We start from the raw sequence: 5,754 nt of genomic DNA, 5'->3' as shown, positions 1-5,754 counted from the left end.
GAAATAAATCCCGCCGCCGCCGCTGTTTTTTTTCTCCGCCGGGGACGAAAGCGGAAAACACGCACGCCGACTAGAGATTTGTACGAAAATGAATGCAGTTTGTTGTATATGCTCGACTTGTAAGCGGCCGAGCGGCGCTCGCCGCCCACTTGAAGGAGCGCGGGCGGGGCCACGCTAATTGCGCCAATGTCTGACCTCGGCGGCGGCAAGAATTAAAACAATTGAGGGAACACGCGTGCGCCAAGCGTGCGGCCCGGTCGCTTCTCGAAAACTTCTTTTTCACTTGGTTTGACATTTTTCTGGCTATCGCTCCGTGTTATATTTTCGTAATTCGAGATTTTTTTATTGACCTTTTCTTTGAAGCTTATATGCATATTTTGTTTTAACCTTTTTACTTTAAAGAGGAATTCCTCTAAAAGACCTGATATCGCTTGAGTGTATCGCATCGCCTGGGGCGAAACCGAGGGGGCAATAACTCCCTATTGATGTGTACACATGATTCCCGAAATACTTGATTCGCAGTGATTCCCGCCCGCTTATATTTATTCCTCAGGCTTTCTATTAGTAGAAAATGCTTATTTCGACTAATTTGTACCAGTTCCACTAGTTTCCAGCTTAGTTAGGGCAATTTCTGTAGATTTCTATCAATTTTTATCCTGATGATTCCCCGTCAGGTGTACACATGATTCCCGGAGTTCTTGCCCCCTCGGGCGAAACAAATATGGCGAAGAAGGTGGGTGTGAAATGATGACGGAGCATTGGGACAAATCTCACAAATGGAACGAAAACCTGTGGTGCCCACGCGATGAAAAGTGTATTGATGCCACGTTTTTCTCTTTCGACAGCACCGCCGCCCCGTGACTTACCTCACAGTGATGTTTTCGCCGCAGGCGCCTGCGTCCAACATGGTCGCCTCCGTCGTCGTGGGCGAAGCCAGCGCCAAGGTTAGTAGACCAAACAGGCTGAGCCTTCGAGCCATGATGCTAGCAAAATCGTGGAGATCTCCTCGAAGGTTACGTATACGTATATGGGTGTGATGTGCTGCGCGTACCAAACATGTTAGTTCATTGAAATTTCGCGAACTTGTTGAAACAGGATTGAGTCGTTATTTCCATATCGTCTCCACCCTCATCGCACCAACACCCACTCTTCTAACACTGTTAACATCTGTCCACTCTTTTATCACTGTTAAATTTTATCTCATTATCACGCAACTGCGGTGTTGTTCGCTCTCAAATCCACCTGTTGTTTGTCAACAAAACATATTTTAATCCATCAAGTCATTTTCACGGAAAAGGTGAATTAGAAAATAGCTACTAGTTTGCTTTTGCACATCATGCTGCGCAAGATTCCATCTAATGACATGAACCTAATGAGTCATATACTATTGATATCGTTGGGCAAATTACTGTTAAAATTTCACTACACTTGAAAGAACTCCCCTGTTTGAATACAGAAAACAATCATGATAATATTGTATCACCAAAAAACTTTGTGCCAGTGACACACTGACTCATCAACAAAAACACTCTGTGGTCGCGCCAGTCTTTTCGTGACACAGCTCGTACTTACCGTTGCCGCTCCGCCGTGGGCAGTGGGGACTCTTTGACCTGCCCCACGAGAGGGCCAGCGAGCGACTCGTGGGTGCCGACTGTGCCGCGGGCGGCCGTCCGGCGCAGCACGGGACGAGGGGGGGAGAGTCAGTCGAACAGTCGTGTGGGAGGAAGACTGTCAATCAATTTTCCGTTTCATTTCCCTTGTCGTCGTCCCCCCAGTCTTGCGGGCTGCGGGCGGTACGGATGATTTCCGCCAGGCACGGAACCACGGAACCTCTCCCTGCCCCCGCACCGCACCGCCTCCGCGGCCTCGACGTGGAGCAGCGGCGGGGCCAGGGGGGCCGGGGTTGTCGACCTAGTGCGCCGGCGTGCGGCGGACACATGGCTGCTCACAAATAACGTCCATGAATATCGGGGCTAGAGCCCTCATGCTCGAGTACGATCGTACACACGGGCTGGGGGAAAGGGGGCAGGGGGCTGGTGCTGCGGTGGCGGCGGTCTACGGGACGTCACTGCAAGGCACAATCACCTCCTCCCCTGCCTCTCTCCCACGCCCCACGCTCTGTCTCTCTCCGTCTCTCTCTCTCTCTCTCACACACACACACACACACACACTTCCTCACCTCATTTTCGCGCCTGCTGCTGAATGTTGCACATTTTCGTTTTTTATGGCTTCGCGGTTGTTGTTGCTTGTTGTCGGCTCCGCGTTTGGCCGACAACAAACTCTGCCCGTATTTGCTCTTGCGCTGGCTGCCTTGCTCTCGCTTTGCGTCGGGCTTAATCCCCGCCCTCTTTGGGATGTTCCGCAGGCGCTGCTGCGGCGCTGCGGCTGCGCCTGTCGATAAAGAGCGCTACGTTAGGGCCGGGCCGCGGCGCTCGGTAGCGCTCTTTACGGGCCGCGCGCCGCTATCGGATTGGCGCCGCCAGCAGCACGAGCGCGGCGAGCGCGGCGAGCGCGGCGCAACCCCCGCGGCGTGGTGTTCTTACCCCCGGCAAATAAGAACGGCGGGTCTGATCCGTGATTGGGCTGGGTCAGGGGGACCCCCCCCCTCACTTGTTTCTGGGGTCGCGGTGTAGACAAACCACGCACGTTCTTTAGGTGCATTGACCCGCGTCATATCTCGTTCAGCTTCATAAATATTTCAGCCAGCATGATGGTGAGACTGGGTGAGACCTGTCCTTATGTCGTGCCTTTTCAAAAAAAAAATTGACACTCTACAAACCTTAAATTCAATGCTGGTGGCGACCATGGTTCTTGTTCTTTTGATACCGGTTTCAGACGCGTGCCTGATTGCGCTCTGGAAACTCAGGTTACCCACAACAAATTGTGTGAGACCCATTGTGCCTCACAGCAAATGTTGTGTACTTTACACCAAATGGTCTGAGGCTCAGAGGGTCACACATTATTTGGTGCACTGTGATTTACAAGAAAATTCTAAACTCGAATTATAATATACGTTGTAAATTTAGGCGAGCACATTTTATACTCGTCGATGTATTTTAAGTCGATAAGTACCGCATGTATTTTTACGATTACATATTGTAATTTTACGACTTGCGTGAAGGAAAATTTTTCTGTACATTTTCCTACTATTTTAACAGTGTGTGAGGCACAGACGGTCTCACTCTATTTGGTGTGAGGTAGGTGTGCCTCGCACCATTTGGTGTGAGACTGCCTCACACCAAGTTTTCCAGAGCGGTATACAATGAAGCATGAAGCACTTGCGTTATTTTCTATGCCATACTTTGTCACATATCCCCACCGTGTCCAGTATCGTTAACCAAGAGCACACGTAATGTTTGAATTTCGACTGTTCGTGCTTGGTGCCCTCTGTTCATATGGTCGTCTCCTGCAGCAGCAGGCTTTGAAGGATATAAGGAATGTTTCGCGCTACCGTGTTTGTGTGCACGTTTTTAAACGGACCCGTTTCTGCCAGACAGGGGAAGGAGCGACATGGTTCAACACCACCTGTTGAGCAGCTCAACACCCACGCCCGGGTACCAGAGCAACAATAGACACCTTGCTCTCTAAATAGTCGGCTCCCCGCCCGCGCGCGCTGCCCAGCGCCCACGCCAAAAATTGTGTTCAATTATAAAAGTACTTATTAATAGGCTAATTCACAAAAATATCACGCAAAAAGACACATAAAGTACATTCCATACCACAAGGGTGACAAAACTTTCTTAACCATGGGTCCGTTTCGCAGTTAACAAGAATTGCTAACGTGTTTTTTTTCACCTCTCCCTTCTGTCCGATTCACTCCATCAGGTGCCCCGTCAGCCCCACACCACCTCACCCTCCCTATCCTCCACACGGTACGCGTGTTCGTTGACAAAGAACCGAGGGCCGAGCGGGTGACCCCTCCCTGAGAGAGAGGGAGAGGGAGATAAGAACTGGGAAGGGAAGGGAGGTACGAAAGAGTGGGTGGAGAGCGACGCGCGCTCTCTTCTGAATACGAAATCCCTTCCCTGTTTCGAGCTCACGGACGTCGAGCGTTTTTTGCCTTTTGCCCCCCACCCCCCCCCTCCTCTTTTTCCACCGGGCGGGCCGCCGTGCACGACAGTGCCGTACGATGGGCTGCCTACCCCCCGGGCGCGCGGCCGCCGTGAAATTGTGTGGGCGGGGAGAAGGAGTGCACGGCGGGCTCCGCCGGGTGCAGCACTGCGGCGGCGGCGCGTACACTGCCGCGGCGTCGGCGTTACTGTCCCCCGAGTGTTTCTAGTTTAGGGTCGGACGTCCTGGGAAGTTGATGGAAAATTTCCAGAAAAAAGGAAATTTCCCAACCCCGGAAGTTTCCCGTTTCCCCCTTTTTTTTTTGATTTTTTTTTGGAAAATTTCCGGCAATTTTTGGAAATTTCCGACTACATCCCCGTCCTTGCTGATGCTTGACAACGGCAAGCGTTCGCTCGATCTTTCGAATCTTTCAATCGGTTTAACACCTGGTAAAGTTTTCGGATCACTAACGTTTTTTTTCTGTCATCAACGTAATGTTTTAATTTTGCTCAAGTTTGTGGTTTTGACCGACCACCGAGACTAGTTAGTGCACCCTGCCCGCCACTGACCGTCTCAGCAGGTAAGAGGTGAAGTCGGGTGAAGTGCACCCTTTCCTCTCTTCCTCTCACCAGCGGACGGCTAGAGGTGGTGTGCGCTGTTGGTCAGGGCGGTCGGTCGAGTCGAAAATGTTAATGACCAAAACTCTCATCTTTGAACTAAACCCTTTTCAGGTCGGGACTTCAAAACTTTTCTTCCGGCGTACCACTTGTCTTTTACCGGGCTGTTTAAAACAAATATTTATGAAACAAGTTTCGAGACACTGACTTATATTTTCGCTGTCATCCCGCGTTTTCTGGCGCGGAGGGTCTGCCGGGGCAGGGACTCGACGGGGAACAAAGCGCGTTCTCCATGCGGTGATGACCGCGTCTCCGCTGGGGATGGCGCCGTAATGAGGTAAGCGTTGCTGGTGGACGTAGAGAGGGAGGGAGGGAGGGAGAGAGAGAGAGAGAGAGAGAGATAGAGAGAGAGAGAGAGAGAGAGAGAGGCTCATGCGCAGGTTGTGCAGGCCGGAGGGGGACGAGCGGTTCTCCGGATGCTCTCCCTCGCACCCGCGCAAACTCTGGCCGGCGTCAGCAACCATCTCACTTGCTGACGCGCGAGAGTGAGAACAGCAGCGTAGCGTAAATGTGACTGGCGCGCGTGCGTGTGTGTGTGTGTGTGAGTGTGTGTATGTGCTTTGGTTAACTCGAGAGAATCCCGCACGGACTTTCTTTTTTCAACTATTTTTTTTGTTTTCGGCTACATGGCATCATCTTCCCGGAGATTACAGCCAGCAACCGGCCTCATTTAGCTGTCGCGAGCGCTATGTGGCGCAATCTGGGCAAGAAACGAATACCTTTTGTCGTGGAGGGCCGCCGGGACAGCCGGTGTCCGTCAGTAACAGAGGCGTTCCGGGGCGCGCGCGTATTCAAAACAAGAAGAAGGGCGCCAACGGAAAAAAAAGAGAAAGGGAAGAGCGAAGCAGGAACGGCGGCAGCAAGGGAACGGATTTGAGTCGTGCCAATTAGTTAGAGCCGCTCGCTTCTTTTGTTGTGTTTTTTTGGGGGGGTCCCTTAAGCGGGCGAGGAACAGCAGCGCTCTCGGCAGCGCTTCACCTTGGGAGCGTTCGCAAGGGGGACGGAGAGAGAGTTGGGTATGGACGAC

The 5,754-nt window shown here is 52.0% G+C and overlaps 1 protein-coding gene across 1 annotated transcript in view; it reads left to right on the top strand.

Moving 5' to 3' along the window:
* Positions 1-5,754, top strand: part of LOC113216447 (gastrula zinc finger protein XlCGF57.1-like) — a 185,033-nt gene that overhangs the window by 58,780 nt on the left and 120,499 nt on the right. Inside the window, exon 3 of the mRNA XM_052267559.1 lies at positions 846-944. The gene's annotated coding sequence lies outside the window, so the exon portion shown is untranslated. The remainder of the gene's footprint in view (positions 1-845; positions 945-5,754) is intronic.

This window comes from Frankliniella occidentalis, unplaced genomic scaffold (assembly GCF_000697945.3).
Source record: "Frankliniella occidentalis isolate FOCC.00 unplaced genomic scaffold, Focc_3.1 Scaffold54, whole genome shotgun sequence".
NCBI lineage: Eukaryota > Metazoa > Arthropoda > Insecta > Thysanoptera > Thripidae > Frankliniella > Frankliniella occidentalis.
Note: the sequence above shows the minus strand (reverse complement) of the source record. Positions and strands in the feature narration are given on the sequence as shown.